Source organism: Amblyomma maculatum, unplaced genomic scaffold (genome assembly GCF_055883805.1).
Source record: "Amblyomma maculatum isolate TAMU_Amacu unplaced genomic scaffold, ASM5588380v1 scaffold_23, whole genome shotgun sequence".
Classification (NCBI taxonomy): domain Eukaryota; kingdom Metazoa; phylum Arthropoda; class Arachnida; order Ixodida; family Ixodidae; genus Amblyomma; species Amblyomma maculatum.
In genome coordinates, this window is record NW_028146748.1 from 3,220,404 (window position 1) to 3,243,929 (window position 23,526).

Consider the following 23,526-nt stretch of genomic DNA (forward strand, 5'->3'; position numbering starts at 1 on the left):
CATGAAGAACCGGTGCCGGAGCACCGAGCCCTCACGCCAGCCATTCAGGGCACCCAATCATCCGAAGGGCAAGGGGGGTCCCAAGCATTCCCGGAAAGGGAATGGTTAAAGGCTGGTTCTAAGAACCAAGACCTTAAGTAGAATCCCGACCCCTGGCATCAGTCAAAGCGCAACACTCGGCCAAAGGCCGAGATATACTGACCCGAAGGTACAGTACTACACTTTGATCTTAGCCAAAAGGCCGAGAAGCGATTACTACACTTTGATCTTAGCCAAAAGGCCGAGAAGCGATAAATTGACAAGGAACTGCAGTTCGATCCCATCAAAAATGTATGCCCAAGTGGTGCCACTTATCGGTTGTTGCAGAAACAGCGTCGGTCCACCGTTTTTTGTTTGTAGCACTTGAGCTATGGTTTACCAAATCTCGACACATCCCTTGAAGGGGATTCTTAATCAAACCATTCTTTATTGCCTCAAATAATGGACTCACATGCAATGACATGCGGAAAAAGTAACCCAAGGTGTCACTGCATGCACGAGGCGCCCAACAATGCAATAAGACAGGCATTGAGAGGATTGCTGTGTTAGGCACATGGATAGCAGTGAGCTCGAATGAAAAAAGTTAGTTGGCCTCATCTTTGAGTTGTGATTGTCCTCCCCCAAAAACCGTGAGTCGCTTAGCTAGTCCCGGAAGTAGTGCAGTACCGGGTAGACCCGTGGCAGAGGTACAGCAAGCCCAGAATGCTCTGCCGCATTACAAAAAATAGTATAATGTCAGGGTTACAAATTACAACTGGCAACTGATATCAAGCTGTTAAAACAGTGTTTTCCAGAAATGTTTTGTACATTTGCAAGCAATGCTTTATTGCAGATACCTACTGCTATTAAGGCAAAAGCCTTTATTGCCTCATAGTTGTCGTTAGCAAAAGTGTCACATTTTTGCCACAGCACTTATTGGTCGCGAAGGGAAGACGTCGTGGAGGTGTCGACCAATCACAGAGCAACACCACAGTATGTGCAAATGCATAGCTTATATGTCCATATGTCAATCAATGAGCAGTTACTAATTAAAAAGGAAATAAATAAGTAAATAATTATTTATATGCTATGTCCTGGTTATTGCACTAATTACTCAATATTGGCTAGGTAAACAATTATTACTAATTATTTACAGTTGCGAAAATATAATTACTAATTATTACCACACTGTAAAACCAACCACATTGGCTAGATAAACAATTATTACTAATTATTTATAGTTGCATAGTATACTTACTAATTATTACCACAATCTGTAAAACCAACCACATTGGCTACATAAACAATTATTAATAATTATTTACAGTTGCGTAAATAATTACTACACTCTGTAAAACCAACCACATTGGCTAGGTAAACAGTTATTACTAATTATTTACAGTTACGTAAATATAATTACTAATTATTACCACACTGTAAAACCAACCACAATGGCTAGGTAAACTTTTAATACTAATTATTTACATTTGCGTAAATATAATTACCAATTACTTCCACACTCTGCAAAACCAACCACAATGGCTAGGTAAACTATTACTAATTATTTACAGTTGCGAAAATATAATTACTAATTATTACCACACTGTAAAACCAACCACATTGGCTAGATAAACAATTATTACTAATTATTTATAGTTGCATAGTATACTTACTAATTATTACCACACTCTGTAAAACCAACCACATTGGCTAGATAAACAATTATTAATAAATATTTACAGTTGCGTAAATAATTACTACACTCTGTAAAACCAACCACATTGGCTAGGTAAACAATTATTACTAATTATTTACAGTTGCGTAAATATAATTACTAATTATTACCACACTGTAAAACCAACCACAATGGCTAGGTAAACTTTTAATACTAATTATTTACATTTGCGTAAATATAATTACCAATTACTTCCACACTCTGCAAAACCAACCACAATGGCTAGGTAAACTATTACTAATTATTTACAGTTGCGAAAATATAATTACTAATTATTACCACACTGTAAAACCAACCACATTGGCTAGATAAACAATTATTACTAATTATTTATAGTTGCATAGTATACTTACTAATTATTACCACACTCTGTAAAACCAACCACATTGGCTACATAAACAATTATTAATAATTATTTACAGTTGCGTAAATAATTACTACACTCTGTAAAACCAACCACATTGGCTAGGTAAACAATTATTACTAATTATTTACAGTTGCGTAAATATAATTACTAATTATTACCACACTGTAAAACCAACCACAATGGCTAGGTAAACTTTTAATACTAATTATTTACATTTGCATAAATATAATTACCAATTACTTCCACACTCTGCAAAACCAACCACAATGGCTAGGTAAACTATTATTACTAATTATTTACAGTTGCGAAAATATAATTACTAATTATTACCACACTGTAAAACCAACCACATTGGCTAGATAAACAATTATTACTAATTATTTATAGTTGCATAGTATACTTACTAATTATTACCACACTCTGTAAAACCAACCACATTGGCTACATAAACAATTATTAATAATTATTTACAGTTGCGTAAATAATTACTACACTCTGTAAAACCAACCACATTGGCTAGGTAAACAATTATTACTAATTATTTACAGTTGCGTAAATATAATTACTAATTATTACCACACTGTAAAACCAACCACAATGGCTAGGTAAACTTTTAATACTAATTATTTACATTTGCGTAAATATAATTACCAATTACTTCCACTCTCTGCAAAACCAACCACAATGGCTAGGTAAACTATTATTACTAATTATTTACAGTTGCGAAAATATAATTACTAATTATTACCACACTGTAAAACCAACCACATTGGCTAGATAAACAATTATTACTAATTATTTATAGTTGCATAGTGTACTTACTAATTATTACCACACTCTGTAAAACCAACCACATTGGCTACATAAACAATTATTAATAATTATTTACAGTCGTAAATAATTACTACACTCTTTAAAACCAACCACATTGGCTAGGTAAACAATTATTACTAATTATTGACAGTTGCGTGAATATAATTACTAATTATAACCACACTCTGTAAAACCAACCACAATTGCTAGGTAAACTGTTATTACTAATTATTTACAGTTGCGTAAATATAATTACTAATTATTACCACACTGTAAAACCAACCACAATGGCTAGGTAAACTTTTAATACTAATTATTTACATTTGCGTAAATATAATTACCAATTACTTCCACACTCTGCAAAACCAACCACAATGGCTAGGTAAACTATTATTACTAATTATTTACAGTTGCGAAAATATAATTACTAATTATTACCACACTGTAAAACCAACCACATTGGCTAGATAAACAATTATTACTAATTATTTATAGTTGCATAGTATACTTACTAATTATTACCACACTCTGTAAAACCAACCACATTGGCTACATAAACAATTATTAATAATTATTTACAGTTGCGTAAATAATTATTACTAATTATTGACAGTTGCGTGAATATAATTACTAATTATAACCACACTCTGTAAAACCAACCACAATTGCTAGGTAAACTATTATTACTAATTATTTACAGTTGCGTAAATATAATTACTAATTATTACCACACTGTAAAACCAACCACAATGGCTAGGTAAACTTTTATTACTAATTATTTATAGTTGCATAGTATACTTACTAATTATTACCACACTCTGTAAAACCAACCACATTGGCTACATAAACAATTATTAATAATTATTTACAGTTGCGTAAATAATTACTACACTCTGTAAAACCAACCACATAACAGTAAAAGTCGGAAAAAAAGTCGGAAAAAAAAGTCGGAAAAAAAAGTCGGAAAAAAAAGTCGGAAAAAAAAGTCGGAAAAAAAAGTCGGAAAAAAAAGTCGGAAAAAAAAAGTCCAAAAATTTCTAGAACAAAACAAAGCAGTTTTTCTGTTTTTTTTCAATTGTGCCTTCTCCCCCCAAAAGGGGGAGATGCTGGGCCGGTCCCGGAAGTAGTGCAGTACCGGGTCGACCCGTGGCGGAGTTGGAGCAAGCCCCGAACACTCCGCCGCGCTACAAAAATCAGTTTAATATCATGGGTACAATTAGAACCCGTAACAGATATTAAGCTGTTAAGAACAGAGATGGCTTTCGACAATGCTTGGGACATTGGAACAAGAAAATGGTCATGGGTTCCCCTAGAGCGGGAACATCCATAGGGGGGGGATCTCCAGGTTTACCAAGTCTTCGGAATGTCAATGCAAATGGGAGACCAATTGCAGTGGCATACAAAAGACCCGGCCGCACAAGAGATCAGCCGATCGGGCAGTGTCGTGACGGTGGCATGAAGAACCGGTGCCGGAGCACCGAGCCTTCACGCCAGCCATTCAGGGCACCCAATCATCCGAAGGGCAAGGGGGGTCCCAAGCATTCCCGGAAAGGGAATGGTTAAAGGCTGGTTCTAAGAACCAAGACCTTGAGTAGAATCCCGACCCCTGGCATCAGTCAAAGCGCAACACTCGGCCAAAGGCCGAGATATACTGACCCGAAGGTACAGTACTACACTTTGATCTTAGCCAAAAGGTACACTTTGATCTTAGCCAAAAGGCCGAGAAGCGATAAATTGACAAGGAACTGCAGTTCGATCCCATCAAAAATGTATGCCCAAGTGGTGCCACTTATCGGTTGTTGCAGAAACAGCGTCGGTCCACCGTTTTTTGTTTGTAGCACTTGAGCTATGGTTTACCAAATCTCGACACATCCCTTGAAGGGGATTCTTAATCAAACCATTCTTTATTGCCTCAAATAATGGACTCACATGCAATGACATGCGGAAAAAGTAACCCAAGGTGTCACTGCATGCACGAGGCGCCCAACAATGCAATAAGACAGGCATTGAGAGGATTGCTGTGTTAGGCACATGGATAGCAGTGAGCTCGAATGAAAAAAGTTAGTTGGCCTCATCTTTGAGTTGTGATTGTCCTCCCCCAAATACCGTGAGTCGCTTAGCTAGTCCCGGAAGTAGTGCAGTACCGGGTAGACCCGTGGCAGAGGTACAGCAAGCCCAGAATGCTCTGCCGCATTACAAAAAATAGTATAATGTCAGGGTTACAAATTACAACTGGCAACTGATATCAAGCTGTTAAAACAGTGTTTTCCAGAAATGTTTTGTACATTTGCAAGCAATGCTTTATTGCAGATACCTACTGCTATTAAGGCAAAAGCCTTTATTGCCTCATAGTTGTCGTTAGCAAAAGTGTCACATTTTTGCCACAGCACTTATTGGTCGCGAAGGGAAGACGTCGTGGAGGTGTCGACCAATCACAGAGCAACACCACAGTATGTGCAAATGCATAGCTTATATGTCCATATGTCAATCAATGAGCAGTTACTAATTAAAAAGGGAAATAAATAAGTAAATAATTATTTATATGCTATGTCCTGGTTATTGCACTAATTACTCAATATTGGCTAGGTAAACAATTATTGCTAATTATTTACAGTTGCGAAAATATAATTACTAATTATTACCACACTGTAAAACCAACCACATTGGCTAGATAAACAATTATTACTAATTATTTATAGTTGCATAGTATACTTACTAATTATTACCACAATCTGTAAAACCAACCACATTGGCTACATAAACAATTATTAATAATTATTTACAGTTGCGTAAATAATTACTACACTCTGTAAAACCAACCACATTGGCTAGGTAAACAGTTATTACTAATTATTTACAGTTACGTAAATATAATTACTAATTATTACCACACTGTAAAACCAACCACAATGGCTAGGTAAACTTTTAATACTAATTATTTACATTTGCGTAAATATAATTACCAATTACTTCCACACTCTGCAAAACCAACCACAATGGCTAGGTAAACTATTACTAATTATTTACAGTTGCGAAAATATAATTACTAATTATTACCACACTGTAAAACCAACCACATTGGCTAGATAAACAATTATTACTAATTATTTATAGTTGCATAGTATACTTACTAATTATTACCACACTCTGTAAAACCAACCACATTGGCTAGATAAACAATTATTAATAAATATTTACAGTTGCGTAAATAATTACTACACTCTGTAAAACCAACCACATTGGCTAGGTAAACAATTATTACTAATTATTTACAGTTGCGTAAATATAATTACTAATTATTACCACACTGTAAAACCAACCACAATGGCTAGGTAAACTTTTAATACTAATTATTTACATTTGCGTAAATATAATTACCAATTACTTCCACACTCTGCAAAACCAACCACAATGGCTAGGTAAACTATTACTAATTATTTACAGTTGCGAAAATATAATTACTAATTATTACCACACTGTAAAACCAACCACATTGGCTAGATAAACAATTATTACTAATTATTTATAGTTGCATAGTATACTTACTAATTATTACCACACTCTGTAAAACCAACCACATTGGCTACATAAACAATTATTAATAATTATTTACAGTTGCGTAAATAATTACTACACTCTGTAAAACCAACCACATTGGCTAGGTAAACAATTATTACTAATTATTTACAGTTGCGTAAATATAATTACTAATTATTACCACACTGTAAAACCAACCACAATGGCTAGGTAAACTTTTAATACTAATTATTTACATTTGCATAAATATAATTACCAATTACTTCCACACTCTGCAAAACCAACCACAATGGCTAGGTAAACTATTATTACTAATTATTTACAGTTGCGAAAATATAATTACTAATTATTACCACACTGTAAAACCAACCACATTGGCTAGATAAACAATTATTACTAATTATTTATAGTTGCATAGTATACTTACTAATTATTACCACACTCTGTAAAACCAACCACATTGGCTACATAAACAATTATTAATAATTATTTACAGTTGCGTAAATAATTACTACACTCTGTAAAACCAACCACATTGGCTAGGTAAACAATTATTACTAATTATTTACAGTTGCGTAAATATAATTACTAATTATTACCACACTGTAAAACCAACCACAATGGCTAGGTAAACTTTTAATACTAATTATTTACATTTGCGTAAATATAATTACCAATTACTTCCACTCTCTGCAAAACCAACCACAATGGCTAGGTAAACTATTATTACTAATTATTTACAGTTGCGAAAATATAATTACTAATTATTACCACACTGTAAAACCAACCACATTGGCTAGATAAACAATTATTACTAATTATTTATAGTTGCATAGTGTACTTACTAATTATTACCACACTCTGTAAAACCAACCACATTGGCTACATAAACAATTATTAATAATTATTTACAGTCGTAAATAATTACTACACTCTTTAAAACCAACCACATTGGCTAGGTAAACAATTATTACTAATTATTGACAGTTGCGTGAATATAATTACTAATTATAACCACACTCTGTAAAACCAACCACAATGGCTAGGTAAACTTTTAATACTAATTATTTACATTTGCGTAAATATAATTACCAATTACTTCCACACTCTGCAAAACCAACCACAATGGCTAGGTAAACTATTATTACTAATTATTTACAGTTGCGAAAATATAATTACTAATTATTACCACACTGTAAAACCAACCACATTGGCTAGATAAACAATTATTACTAATTATTTATAGTTGCATAGTATACTTACTAATTATTACCACACTCTGTAAAACCAACCACATTGGCTACATAAACAATTATTAATAATTATTTACAGTTGCGTAAATAATTATTACTAATTATTGACAGTTGCGTGAATATAATTACTAATTATAACCACACTCTGTAAAACCAACCACAATTGCTAGGTAAACTATTATTACTAATTATTTACAGTTGCGTAAATATAATTACTAATTATTACCACACTGTAAAACCAACCACAATGGCTAGGTAAACTTTTATTACTAATTATTTATAGTCGCATAGTATACTTACTAATTATTACCACACTCTGTAAAACCAACCACATTGGCTACATAAACAATTATTAATAATTATTTACAGTCGTAAATAATTACTACACTCTTTAAAACCAACCACATTGGCTAGGTAAACAATTATTACTAATTATTGACAGTTGCGTGAATATAATTACTAATTATAACCACACTCTTTAAAACCAACCACAATTGCTAGGTAAACTGTTATTACTAATTATTTACAGTTGCGTAAATATAATTACTAATTATTACCACACTGTAAAACCAACCACAATGGGTAGGTAAACTTTTAATACTAATTATTTACATTTGCGTAAATATAATTACCAATTACTTCCACACTCTGCAAAACCAACCACAATGGCTAGGTAAACTATTATTACTAATTATTTACAGTTGCGAAAATATAATTACTAATTATTACCACACTGTAAAACCAACCACATTGGCTAGATAAACAATTATTACTAATTATTTATAGTTGCATAGTATACTTACTAATTATTACCACACTCTGTAAAACCAACCACATTGGCTACATAAACAATTATTAATAATTATTTACAGTTGCGTAAATAATTATTACTAATTATTGACAGTTGCGTGAATATAATTACTAATTATAACCACACTCTGTAAAACCAACCACAATTGCTAGGTAAACTATTATTACTAATTATTTACAGTTGCGTAAATATAATTACTAATTATTACCACACTGTAAAACCAACCACAATGGCTAGGTAAACTTTTATTACTAATTATTTATAGTTGCATAGTATACTTACTAATTATTACCACACTCTGTAAAACCAACCACATTGGCTACATAAACAATTATTAATAATTATTTACAGTTGCGTAAATAATTACTACACTCTGTAAAACCAACCACATAACAGTAAAAGTCGGAAAAAAAGTCGGAAAAAAAAGTCGGAAAAAAAAGTCGGAAAAAAAAGTCGGAAAAAAAAGTCGGAAAAAAAAGTCGGAAAAAAAAAGTCCAAAAATTTCTAGAACAAAACAAAGCAGTTTTTCTGTTTTTTTTCAATTGTGCCTTCTCCCCCCAAAAGGGGGAGATGCTGGGCCGGTCCCGGAAGTAGTGCAGTACCGGGTCGACCCGTGGCGGAGTTGGAGCAAGCCCCGAACACTCCGCCGCGCTACAAAAATCAGTTTAATATCATGGGTACAATTAGAACCCGTAACAGATATTAAGCTGTTAAGAACAGAGTGTTTTTCAGAAATGTTTTGTACATTTCCTAGCAGTTTTATTGCAGACACCTACTGTTGTTGTTCATTCCTTTTTAGGGGAAATCTCATCTGTAAAGTTTTATTCCTGCTGTGGGGTGAGTGTATTGTTGTGCGTGTAGGAAGTCTTTCTAACTCGAGCTGCTGAAGTCCACCGAAGTGCGAGCCCTTCAATTTGCAGCTACGTGTTTAGCATAGACTTCACGAGAAGCTGCGATGGTATCGCTCACCGCCAGCTTCTTGAAGAGACGCATGTAGCGTTTGCTACAGAGGCGCCTCAACACTTTGTCATTGTTGGGGTCCCAGGAGCCCAGGGCCCCAACAACGACTGCCTCAATGCTGACCCGTTGGAATTTCCGGAGCAGGTATTGGCGAACGGGTTCGTACTTGGCGACCTTACTCTCCCGTGCAGCATCGAAGGCGGTTTTGCGATTGTCAAAGGGGCATGTGACATCAATGACAATCGCCGTTTCCCCGCGCGCCAGAACAAGATCTGGGCGGAGGTTCGTGTCACCCACGGGCCGGTTCTCATGGGTGACGGTGAATCGCTTCTCAGCGGCTGTCTTCAGCCGGTCGACGATCCTGTTGTGTCGGCTGGTGTAGGCGACGCTCTGGCGCATGCAGTGACAGAGAACATGCGGGAGGGATTCCTTGTCTTGCCCGCATCTCCGACACCGCTGGTCAGCAGCGACATCCCACGGCCTGGCTCCGTTGAGGGGCAGCAGGTTCAGCCTCGCACGGTGCACGAAGCGCCAATCGCAGAAGCGAGTGAAGCGCCCCGTCCTCATGAAGTGGGAACTGCTACGGTCGGCTGCTACGCACTCCATCACTTTCCCCTGGTTAGGCTTTTCGTGGAGTGTCCTCACCACTTTCGTGCGCTGCTTCTGCGTGACGGTCACGTCGGCGCGAGTGATGCTGGGGCCCCCCTCCTGCATCTCCCACGTGACCGCCAGGCGCCGGGAAGCCTTGCGAGCCTCCGTCCATACAGACTGAAGCTGCGTTGCCCTAGCTCGGAAGTCTCCCTCCGTCTCCCCTGTCAGGTAGGCAGCGATGTCCTCATCCGTGGCTGGTCGGCGTAGTCTCTTCGTCGTGATGGCAGTAACGGCATGCAGCGCTAGATCTCGCACCTCTAGATCAAGAGAGGAGAGGAGCTTAAATGCATTGTCAATGCGGCAGATGTCGCTCAGCTCCGCTGCGAGGGGGATGCCGACCGAGCCCGATGCTGCGCTGCCGTAGAGGTATTCATTGGCTGCGGTTCCTGGAAGATAAAGGGATTTTTTGATTAGTGGCCGCAGTGCATCGTCGAGGCGCGCCCACTCTGACTTGCCCAACACACCGCACCGCATGGAGAAATTGAGCGCTGGATATACAAATGTTTTCACAGCGTCCAATCTCTGCCAAGGGGCGAGCATTGAGCTAAGCAGGCGGCGGCCGGTGTTGATGGCCTGGTCCACAGTAGCTCTGTCCGGGAAGACGTTGAACCCCACAGGGCGGCCCAGGAACGTCTGGCTTTCAAAATCCTGGATAATTGGGATCTCAGCTCCTGCAATAAAAAAAGGAGTCAGTCTTGTACCAACCGGTGTTTTGCCGCTCAGATGAAGAGTGCGGCACTTCGCTGGGTTAAGCTGTAGTCCCAGCCTAGAAGAAAGGGATTCAACAGTATTAATGCGGGCTTGAAGCATCTCCGGGTCATTGGCCAGGGGGGTGAGGTCATCGGCGTAGGCCAGGATGTTGTGCTGCCTCTCGCCTCCCTGCACAGCACGCAAAACAGGGTCAATGACAAAATTAAACAAGAGCCCGCTCAGTGGGCATCCCTGTCGAATCCCTGCAGAAATGTCGATCGGCCGTGTTGATCCTTCTTGTCCTATGATGGTGGTGGTGTTGTCCCTGTAGAGGTCAGCGACGATCGAACAGAATTCGCTGCCGGCGCCTGCTCCACGTAGTGCGTCGATGAGGGCGTTGTGGGCGACAGATCCAAAGGCGTTGCTGAAGTCAAGGAACGCCACGCACAGCTCCCCACCGCCACCCCTCGCTGCGTCAAGGCGCTCCTGCAGCACGAAGTTGTGCTCAAACACACCATCGTGCGGCAGGAACCCCTTTTGACAACGAGAGAGCAGCTCGTGTTCAGCGATCCATCGCTGCAGCCGAGTGGCGAGACACCCAGCATACAGCTTTGAAATCGTCGACCCGAGTGCGATGGGGCGCCAGTTTGTGACGTCCTCCGCAGGTCCCTTCTTGTGGATGAGGATGGTCCGGGACTCCTTCCATGCTGGGGGCACTCTCTTGAACTTGAGGCAGGCGTTGAATGCTGCTGTCAGGAAGGCTGCTTCAGGGTCTGTCGTCTTCCAGTGCTGGTAGGTGATTCGGTCGTTGCCGGGCGCGGTGTTCTCACATTTCCTCAGCTTCGTCAGGACCTCCTCTTCGGTGAACTTGTCTAGAGGGAATTCCGTGAGGTCGCTGCTCTTGGCCTTGTTGAGAAGAAGGCTGGTGTCCACCTCCTTGGGGCCCCACATTGCAGTGAAGTGGTTCTCGAGATCCTGTAAAGGAACCGTGCACATAGGCGACTCGCCGTCCACAATCAGGCGTACTGCTCGGCGGCGATTCCTGCGGTAAAGAGACTGGATCTGCTGAGCGTTGTCGGGGTTGGTCGGACGGCGCGGCTTACCTCCGGCCGGAGCCTTTGGCAGCTTTACCGCCTTTCCAACCTCGGTGATGGCCTCCTCCAAGATGGAAAGAAAACCATCCCAACCCTCAGCAGACACAGGCTCACGCAGCAAACACCGGAGGCGCCTGGTGTGGTCGACGAGTATGCCCTCGCACTCCAGTTCATCAGAAAGAGAATCAGTTAGTGCTCCCTGGGTGGCAGTTGCGTCATGGTGGCCGCCGCCGTCGTCGTCTTGAAGCTGCGATGTATTGCTTTCCTCGCTGATTGTTGACAGGTGAGCCTGTAGTCCGTCGCCTGCCTGCAAGGAAGGAGAATCTTGTGAATTCTCCATCTCCCTGCTGCTGTTGGGTGTGCTGCTGGCAGGCACGGGAATTCCCTGGTCATCCTGCTGGGATGGGGAGGTGGGAAAAATTAGTGCTGGTGTTGCTGCTCTCGTGGTGCTGCTCTCTGGAGGAGGAGAGATGGGGGTTAGCGTTCGTGGCTCTTCCTGGCCCGCTTCCTCCCCATTGGTGTCTTGTTGAGGCGTTGCTGGTGGTGTCCTTGCATCTTGGCTGATGTCCTCGGCTTGTGGGGGCTCTAGATCCGGTGGTCGTGCGTCCCGTGATGGCGTCCGTCTTAGTCTTCTCGTCGCCGCTAACGGTGGCACGGGACGAGGCGGTAATCCCTGCATGGCAGTCTGTTTGCGGTGCCACATGTGATGATTTTCCAGCCCTCTTTTTGAGGAAAAGAGAGCTGGCAATCACCGCACTTGTGGCTGTGCAAGTCAGTGCTGGCCACCTCGAGCTTCTCTCCAGTAAGACAGGGATGCGCTTTTGGCCGAGGACCGACCTCTCTGTGGCAGAGAGTGCAAAAATGCGTGACCTGGCTTATGCGCACCCCATGCTCACTTTCAAGATGCCGAGTCAGGGACTGCCGCCTGGACGTCCACAATACCGGGGAGTACGCGGTAGCGCATCCCTCTTCCGTACATCGGAACGTCCTCGCCAGCGGAAAGAACAGCGTAAGGCTGTTCCCATCACGGCGAGGTTGCGATCCGGGCTGTGGCGGTTCTTGAATGTTGGCCGGGCTTGGACTGGTGGACGGCGATCGGACTGGAATGCGGCTTCTGCTGGCGGTGAAGGCGCTGCTTGTCGGGGGCGATGACATCACTTCTAGCGGCGGCGGTCGTCTGGAAGAAATGGCGGGGTGTATCCGCGCGACATACTGCGATAATGGATTTCCTTCCGCAGAAGAGGTCAGCGCTGCAGCTCCCACGGGGAAAAAGACTATCCAGAAAGAACAGCTAACATACACTAATAATGAGACTGAAAAACCAAAGTGCGCGCAGAAAAAAAAAAAAAAAAAAAAAGGAGAATGCTCAACACCAAAAAAAAAAAAAAAAAAACAATATGAGAGCCCTCACCAAGCTCGTAGCAAAGCAAAACAAAAGATGGAGCTGAACAGGAGAGAAACACCAGTAAACACCACACACAAATCACCCTCAACACAATACAAGTGAAAAAGAGCAACGCAGCAACTAATAAAAATCGTCACTCAATTACCAGGCAGACGCGGCAAAGAGCCCTCACCAAGCTCAAAGAAAAAAAAAAAAAAAAAAAAGAGGTTTAACGGGAGCGAGACATGGGAAACACCACACTTGACTGGAAAACGGCTCTTGTCAATGAAATCACATTGCAGGAACCCAATAAATCAGCACCTCAACTAAAATAAAAGGGCACACATGCAAAGAATTTGCACTAAGCTCTCAAAAAAAAAAAGAAAAAAAAAAGAAAAAAAAAAAAAAACTGGTGGCAATGCAACAAAAAGTAATAAAATAATAATAAATAAAGGCACAACCGGAGAGAAACAGCGGCAGATACTACATGAACAAACCAACAAGGATGGCAAAGAATTTGAACACAAACAAAAAAGTAAAAAAAAAGTTTAAGGGCAGAAAGCACTACATGAATAAACCGATTGCAAAGAATGTGAGCACAAACAGAATGGAGAGGTTAAAGAACAAGCAAAAAAAAGAAAAAAAAAGGAAAACTAGAAGGACCAAAAAAAAAAATAAACTAGCAAATTAAGCAAAAAGAACACTTGAAGGACAAAAAACACTGCCAGATACTACATAAACAAGCCAACAATGGGGATAGGAAACACTAAATGAACTAGTAAAAAAAGAGAGCTCTCACCAAGCTCTCACAGCAACCGGGAATCCAGGGACAGCAGGGGTTCCAAGAACAGCAGGTCCGGATGGTCCATGAGTCCAGGGGTCCAGGGTCAGCAGGGGGGTCCAGGGTCAGCAGGGGGTCCAGGAACAGCAGGGGGTCCAGGGGTCCAGGATACTACTACACTTTGATCTTAGCCAAAAGGCCGAGAAGCGATAAATTGACAAGGAACTGCAGTTCGATCCCATCAAAAATGTATGCCCAAGTGGTGCCACTTATCGGTTGTTGCAGAAACAGCGTCGGTCCACCGTTTTTTGTTTGTAGCACTTGAGCTATGGTTTACCAAATCTCGACACATCCCTTGAAGGGGATTCTTAATCAAACCATTCTTTATTGCCTCAAATAATGGACTCACATGCAATGACATGCGGAAAAAGTAACCCAAGGTGTCACTGCATGCACGAGGCGCCCAACAATGCAATAAGACAGGCATTGAGAGGATTGCTGTGTTAGGCACATGGATAGCAGTGAGCTCGAATGAAAAAAGTTAGTTGGCCTCATCTTTGAGTTGTGATTGTCCTCCCCCAAAAACCGTGAGTCGCTTAGCTAGTCCCGGAAGTAGTGCAGTACCGGGTAGACCCGTGGCAGAGGTACAGCAAGCCCAGAATGCTCTGCCGCATTACAAAAAATAGTATAATGTCAGGGTTACAAATTACAACTGGCAACTGATATCAAGCTGTTAAAACAGTGTTTTCCAGAAATGTTTTGTACATTTGCAAGCAATGCTTTATTGCAGATACCTACTGCTATTAAGGCAAAAGCCTTTATTGCCTCATAGTTGTCGTTAGCAAAAGTGTCACATTTTTGCCACAGCACTTATTGGTCGCGAAGGGAAGACGTCGTGGAGGTGTCGACCAATCACAGAGCAACACCACAGTATGTGCAAATGCATAGCTTATATGTCCATATGTCAATCAATGAGCAGTTACTAATTAAAAAGGAAATAAATAAGTAAATAATTATTTATATGCTATGTCCTGGTTATTGCACTAATTACTCAATATTGGCTAGGTAAACAATTATTACTAATTATTTACAGTTGCGAAAATATAATTACTAATTATTACCACACTGTAAAACCAACCACATTGGCTAGATAAACAATTATTACTAATTATTTATAGTTGCATAGTATACTTACTAATTATTACCACAATCTGTAAAACCAACCACATTGGCTACATAAACAATTATTAATAATTATTTACAGTTGCGTAAATAATTACTACACTCTGTAAAACCAACCACATTGGCTAGGTAAACAGTTATTACTAATTATTTACAGTTACGTAAATATAATTACTAATTATTACCACACTGTAAAACCAACCACAATGGCTAGGTAAACTTTTAATACTAATTATTTACATTTGCGTAAATATAATTACCAATTACTTCCACACTCTGCAAAACCAACCACAATGGCTAGGTAAACTATTACTAATTATTTACAGTTGCGAAAATATAATTACTAATTATTACCACACTGTAAAACCAACCACATTGGCTAGATAAACAATTATTACTAATTATTTATAGTTGCATAGTATACTTACTAATTATTACCACACTCTGTAAAACCAACCACATTGGCTAGATAAACAATTATTAATAAATATTTACAGTTGCGTAAATAATTACTACACTCTGTAAAACCAACCACATTGGCTAGGTAAACAATTATTACTAATTATTTACAGTTGCGTAAATATAATTACTAATTATTACCACACTGTAAAACCAACCACAATGGCTAGGTAAACTTTTAATACTAATTATTTACATTTGCGTAAATATAATTACCAATTACTTCCACACTCTGCAAAACCAACCACAATGGCTAGGTAAACTATTACTAATTATTTACAGTTGCGAAAATATAATTACTAATTATTACCACACTGTAAAACCAACCACATTGGCTAGATAAACAATTATTACTAATTATTTATAGTTGCATAGTATACTTACTAATTATTACCACACTCTGTAAAACCAACCACATTGGCTACATAAACAATTATTAATAATTATTTACAGTTGCGTAAATAATTACTACACTCTGTAAAACCAACCACATTGGCTAGGTAAACAATTATTACTAATTATTTACAGTTGCGTAAATATAATTACTAATTATTACCACACTGTAAAACCAACCACAATGGCTAGGTAAACTTTTAATACTAATTATTTACATTTGCATAAATATAATTACCAATTACTTCCACACTCTGCAAAACCAACCACAATGGCTAGGTAAACTATTATTACTAATTATTTACAGTTGCGAAAATATAATTACTAATTATTACCACACTGTAAAACCAACCACATTGGCTAGATAAACAATTATTACTAATTATTTATAGTTGCATAGTATACTTACTAATTATTACCACACTCTGTAAAACCAACCACATTGGCTACATAAACAATTATTAATAATTATTTACAGTTGCGTAAATAATTACTACACTCTGTAAAACCAACCACATTGGCTAGGTAAACAATTATTACTAATTATTTACAGTTGCGTAAATATAATTACTAATTATTACCACACTGTAAAACCAACCACAATGGCTAGGTAAACTTTTAATACTAATTATTTACATTTGCGTAAATATAATTACCAATTACTTCCACTCTCTGCAAAACCAACCACAATGGCTAGGTAAACTATTATTACTAATTATTTACAGTTGCGAAAATATAATTACTAATTATTACCACACTGTAAAACCAACCACATTGGCTAGATAAACAATTATTACTAATTATTTATAGTTGCATAGTGTACTTACTAATTATTACCACACTCTGTAAAACCAACCACATTGGCTACATAAACAATTATTAATAATTATTTACAGTCGTAAATAATTACTACACTCTTTAAAACCAACCACATTGGCTAGGTAAACAATTATTACTAATTATTGACAGTTGCGTGAATATAATTACTAATTATAACCACACTCTGTAAAACCAACCACAATTGCTAGGTAAACTGTTATTACTAATTATTTACAGTTGCGTAAATATAATTACTAATTATTACCACACTGTAAAACCAACCACAATGGCTAGGTAAACTTTTATTACTAATTATTTACATTTGCGTAAATATAATTACCAATTACTTCCACACTCTGCAAAACCAACCACAATGGCTAGGTAAACTATTATTACTAATTATTTACAGTTGCGAAAATATAATTACTAATTATTACCACACTGTAAAACCAACCACATTGGCTAGATAAACAATTATTACTAATTATTTATAGTTGCATAGTATACTTACTAATTATTACCACACTCTGTAAAACCAACCACATTGGCTACATAAACAATTATTAATAATTATTTACAGTTGCGTAAATAATTATTACTAATTATTGACAGTTGCGTGAATATAATTACTAATTATAACCACACTCTGTAAAACCAACCACAATTGCTAGGTAAACTATTATTACTAATTATTTACAGTTGCGTAAATATAATTACTAATTATTACCACACTGTAAAACCAACCACAATGGCTAGGTAAACTTTTATTACTAATTATTTATAGTTGCATAGTATACTTACTAATTATTACCACACTCTGTAAAACCAACCACATTGGCTACATAAACAATTATTAATAATTATTTACAGTCGTAAATAATTACTACACTCTTTAAAACCAACCACATTGGCTAGGTAAACAATTATTACTAATTATTGACAGTTGCGTGAATTTAATTACTAATTATAACCACACTCTTTAAAACCAACCACAATTGCTAGGTAAACTGTTATTACTAATTATTTACAGTTGCGTAAATATAATTACTAATTATTACCACACTGTAAAACCAACCACAATGGGTAGGTAAACTTTTAATACTAATTATTTACATTTGCGTAAATATAATTACCAATTACTTCCACACTCTGCAAAACCAACCACAATGGCTAGGTAAACTATTATTACTAATTATTTACAGTTGCGAAAATATAATTACTAATTATTACCACACTGTAAAACCAACCACATTGGCTAGATAAACAATTATTACTAATTATTTATAGTTGCATAGTATACTTACTAATTATTACCACACTCTGTAAAACCAACCACATTGGCTACATAAACAATTATTAATAATTATTTACAGTTGCGTAAATAATTATTACTAATTATTGACAGTTGCGTGAATATAATTACTAATTATAACCACACTCTGTAAAACCAACCACAATTGCTAGGTAAACTATTATTACTAATTATTTACAGTTGCGTAAATATAATTACTAATTATTACCACACTGTAAAACCAACCACAATGGCTAGGTAAACTTTTATTACTAATTATTTATAGTTGCATAGTATACTTACTAATTATTACCACACTCTGTAAAACCAACCACATTGGCTACATAAACAATTATTAATAATTATTTACAGTTGCGTAAATAATTACTACACTCTGTAAAACCAACCACATTGGCTAGGTAAACAATTATTACTAATTATTTACAGTTACGTAAATATAATTACTAATTATTACCACACTGTAAAACCAACCACAATGGCTAGGTAAACTTTTAATACTAATTATTTACATTTGCGTAAATATAATTACCAATTACTTCCACACTCTGCAAAACCAACCACAATGGCTAGGTAAACTATTACTAATTATTTACAGTTGCGAAAATATAATTACTAATTATTACCACACTGTAAAACCAACCACATTGGCTAGATAAACAATTATTACTAATTATTTATAGTTGCATAGTATACTTACTAATTATTACCACACTCTGTAAAACCAACCACATTGGCTACATAAACAATTATTAATAATTATTTACAGTTGCGTAAATAATTACTACACTCTGTAAAACCAACCACATTGGCTAGGTAAACAATTATTACTAATTATTTACAGTTGCGTAAATATAATTACTAATTATTACCACACTGTAAAACCAACCACAATGGCTAGGAAAACTTTTAATACTAATTATTTACATTTGCGTAAATATAATTACCAATTACTTCCACACTCTGCAAAACCAACCACAATGGCTAGGTAAACTATTATTACTAATTATTTACAGTTGCGAAAATATAATTACTAATTATTACCACACTGTAAAACCAACCACATTGGCTAGATAAACAATTATTACTAATTATTTATAGTTGCATAGTGTACTTACTAATTATTACCACACTCTGTAAAACCAACCACATTGGCTACATAAACAATTATTAATAATTATTTACAGTCGTAAATAATTACTACACTCTTTAAAACCAACCATATTGGCTAGGTAAACAATTATTACTAATTATTGACAGTTGCGTGAATATAATTACTAATTATAACCACACTCTGTAAAACCAACCACAATTGCTAGGTAAACTGTTATTACTAATTATTTACAGTTGCGTAAATATAATTACTAATTATTACCACACTGTAAAACCAACCACAATGGCTAGGTAAACTTTTAATACTAATTATTTACATTTGCGTAAATATAATTACCAATTACTTCCACACTGTAAAACCAACCACAATGGCTAGGTAAACTATTATTACTAATTATTTACAGTTGCGAAAATATAATTACTAATTATTACCACACTGTAAAACCAACCACATTGGCTAGATAAACAATTATTACTAATTATTTATAGTTGCATAGTATACTTACTAATTATTACCACACTCTGTAAAACCAACCACATTGGCTACATAAACAATTATTAATAATTATTTACAGTTGCGTAAATAATTATTACTAATTATTGACAGTTGCGTGAATATAATTACTAATTATAACCACACTCTGTAAAACCAACCACAATTGCTAGGTAAACTATTATTACTAATTATTTACAGTTGCGTAAATATAATTACTAATTATTACCACACTGTAAAACCAACCACAATGGCTAGGTAAACTTTTATTACTAATTATTTATAGTTGCATAGTATACTTATTAATTATTACCACACTCTGTAAAACCAACCACATTGGCTACATAAACAATTATTAATAATTATTTACAGTTGCGTAAATAATTACTACACTCTGTAAAACCAACCACATAACAGTAAAAGTCGGAAAAAAAGTCGGAAAAAAAAGTCGGAAAAAAAAGTCGGAAAAAAAAGTCGGAAAAAAAAGTCGGAAAAAAAAAGTCCAAAAATTTCTAGAACAAAACAAAGCAGTTTTTCTGTTTTTTTTCAATTGTGCCTTCTCCCCCCAAAAGGGGGAGATGCTGGGCCGGTCCCGGAAGTAGTGCAGTACCGGGTCGACCCGTGGCGGAGTTGGAGCAAGCCCCGAACACTCCGCCGCGCTACAAAAATCAGTTTAATATCATGGGTACAATTAGAACCCGTAACAGATATTAAGCTGTTAAGAACAGAGTGTTTTTCAGAAATGTTTTGTACATTTCCTAGCAGTTTTATTGCAGACACCTACTGTTGTTGTTCATTCCTTTTTAGGGGAAATCTCATCTGTAAAGTTTTATTCCTGCTGTGGGGTGAGTGTATTGTTGTGCGTGTAGGAAGTCTTTCTAACTCGAGCTGCTGAAGTCCACCGAAGTGCGAGCCCTTCAATTTGCAGCTACGTGTTTAGCATAGACTTCACGAGAAGCTGCGATGGTATCGCTCACCGCCAGCTTCTTGAAGAGACGCATGTAGCGTTTGCTACAGAGGCGCCTCAACACTTTGTCATTGTTGGGGTCCCAGGAGCCCAGGGCCCCAACAACGACTGCCTCAATGCTGACCCGCTGGAATTTCCGGAGCAGGTATTGGCGAACGGGTTCGTACTTGGCGACCTTACTCTCCCGTGCAGCATCGAAGGCGGTTTTGCGATTGTCAAAGGGGCATGTGACATCAATGACAATCGCCGTTTCCCCGCGCGCCAGAACAAGATCTGGGCGGAGGTTCGTGTCACCCACGGGCCGGTTCTCATGGGTGACGGTGAATCGCTTCTCAGCGGCTGTCTTCAGCCGGTCGACGATCCTGTTGTGTCGGCTGGTGTAGGCGACGCTCTGGCGCATGCAGTGACAGAGAACATGCGGGAGGGATTCCTTGTCTTGCCCGCATCTCCGACACCGCTGGTCAGCAGCGACATCCCACGGCCTGGCTCCGTTGAGGGGCAGCAGGTTCAGCCTCGCACGGTGCACGAAGCGCCAATCGCAGAAGCGAGTGAAGCGCCCCGTCCTCATGAAGTGGGAACTGCTACGGTCGGCTGCTACGCACTCCATCACTTTCCCCTGGTTAGGCTTTTCGTGGAGATTGTGATCTCGTGCGCGCATAGCGATGCTCCGAAGTGTCCTCACCACTTTCGTGCGCTGCTTCTGCGTGACGGTCACGTCGGCGCGAGTGATGCTGGGGCCCCCCTCCTGCATCTCCCACGTGACCGCCAGGCGCCGGGAAGCCTTGCGAGCCTCCGTCCATACAGACTGAAGCTGCGTTGCCCTAGCTCGGAAGTCTCCCTCCGTCTCCCCTGTCAGGTAGGCAGCGATGTCCTCATCCGTGGCTGGTCGGCGTAGTCTCTTCGTCGTGATGGCAGTAACGGCATGCAGCGCTAGATCTCGCACCTCTAGATCAAGAGAGGAGAGGAGCTTAAATGCATTGTCAATGCGGCAGATGTCGCTCAGCTCCGCTGCGAGGGGGATGCCGACCGAGCCCGATGCTGCGCTGCCGTAGAGGTATTCATTGGCTGCGGTTCCTGGAAGATAAAGGGATTTTTTGATTAGTGGCCGCAGTGCATCGTCGAGGCGCGCCCACTCTGACTTGCCCAACACACCGCACCGCATGGAGAAATTGAGCGCTGGATATACAAATGTTTTCACAGCGTCCAATCTCTGCCAAGGGGCGAGCATTGAGCTAAGCAGGCGGCGGCCGGTGTTGATGGCCTGGTCCACAGTAGCTCTGTCCGGGAAGACGTTGAACCCCACAGGGCGGCCCAGGAACGTCTGGCTTTCAAAATCCTGGATAATTGGGATCTCAGCTCCTGCAATAAAAAAAGGAGTCAGTCTTGTACCAACCGGTGTTTTGCCGCTCAGATGAAGAGTGCGGCACTTCGCTGGGTTAAGCTGTAGTCCCAGCCTAGAAGAAAGGGATTCAACAGTATTAATGCGGGCTTGAAGCATCTCCGGGTCATTGGCCAGGGGGGTGAGGTCATCGGCGTAGGCCAGGATGTTGTGCTGCCTCTCGCCTCCCTGCACAGCACGCAAAACAGGGTCAATGACAAAATTAAACAAGAGCCCGCTCAGTGGGCATCCCTGTCGAATCCCTGCAGAAATGTCGATCGGCCGTGTTGATCCTTCTTGTCCTATGATGGTGGTGGTGTTGTCCCTGTAGAGGTCAGCGACGATCGAACAGAATTCGCTGCCGGCGCCTGCTCCACGTAGTGCGTCGATGAGGGCGTTGTGGGCGACAGATCCAAAGGCGTTGCTGAAGTCAAGGAACGCCACGCACAGCTCCCCACCGCCACCCCTCGCTGCGTCAAGGCGCTCCTGCAGCACGAAGTTGTGCTCAAACACACCATCGTGCGGCAGGAACCCCTTTTGACAACGAGAGAGCAGCTCGTGTTCAGCGATCCATCGCTGCAGCCGAGTGGCAAGACACCCAGCATACAGCTTTGAAATCGTCGACCCGAGTGCGATGGGGCGCCAGTTTGTGACGTCCTCCGCAGGTCCCTTCTTGTGGATGAGGATGGTCCGGGACTCCTTCCATGCTGGGGGCACTCTCTTGAACTTGAGGCAGGCGTTGAATGCTGCTGTCAGGAAGGCTGCTTCAGGGTCTGTCGTCTTCCAGTGCTGGTAGGTGATTCGGTCGTTGCCGGGCGCGGTGTTCTCACATTTCCTCAGCTTCGTCAGGACCTCCTCTTCGGTGAACTTGTCTAGAGGGAATTCCGTGAGGTCGCTGCTCTTGGCCTTGTTGAGAAGAAGGCTGGTGTCCACCTCCTTGGGGCCCCACATTGCAGTGAAGTGGTTCTCGAGATCCTGTAAAGGAACCGTGCACATAGGCGACTCGCCGTCCACAATCAGGCGTACTGCTCGGCGGCGATTCCTGCGGTAAAGAGACTGGATCTGCTGAACGTTGTCGGGGTTGGTCGGACGGCGCGGCTTACCTCCGGCCGGAGCCTTTGGCAGCTTTACCGCCTTTCCAACCTCGGTGATGGCCTCCTCCAAGATGGAAAGAAAACCATCCCAACCCTCAGCAGACACAGGCTCACGCAGCAAACACCGGAGGCGCCTGGTGTGGTCGACGAGTATGCCCTCGCACTCCAGTTCATCAGAAAGAGAATCAGTTAGTGCTCCCTGGGTGGCAGTTGCGTCATGGTGGC

At 39.7% G+C, this 23,526-nt stretch overlaps 2 non-coding genes and 5 pseudogenes across 2 annotated transcripts; all 7 read right to left on the reverse strand.

The window, feature by feature from the left end:
- Window positions 1-70: 70 nt before the first annotated feature.
- Window positions 71-253, reverse strand: LOC146171387 (U2 spliceosomal RNA). The gene has a single exon (XR_014702941.1). It is a non-coding gene; the product is annotated as a U2 spliceosomal RNA (small nuclear RNA).
- Window positions 254-671: 418 nt separating this feature from the next.
- On the reverse strand, window positions 672-842 carry LOC146171388 (U2 spliceosomal RNA; annotated as a pseudogene).
- A 3,192-nt stretch (window positions 843-4,034) lies between these two features.
- Window positions 4,035-4,227, reverse strand: LOC146171389 (U2 spliceosomal RNA). Its single transcript, XR_014702924.1, has one exon. It is a non-coding gene; the product is annotated as a U2 spliceosomal RNA (small nuclear RNA).
- Window positions 4,228-5,043: 816 nt separating this feature from the next.
- Window positions 5,044-5,214, reverse strand: LOC146171390 (U2 spliceosomal RNA; annotated as a pseudogene).
- A 3,888-nt stretch (window positions 5,215-9,102) lies between these two features.
- Window positions 9,103-9,275, reverse strand: LOC146171391 (U2 spliceosomal RNA; annotated as a pseudogene).
- A 5,409-nt stretch (window positions 9,276-14,684) lies between these two features.
- Window positions 14,685-14,855, reverse strand: LOC146171392 (U2 spliceosomal RNA; annotated as a pseudogene).
- Window positions 14,856-20,438: 5,583 nt separating this feature from the next.
- Window positions 20,439-20,611, reverse strand: LOC146171393 (U2 spliceosomal RNA; annotated as a pseudogene).
- Window positions 20,612-23,526: the final 2,915 nt, after the last annotated feature.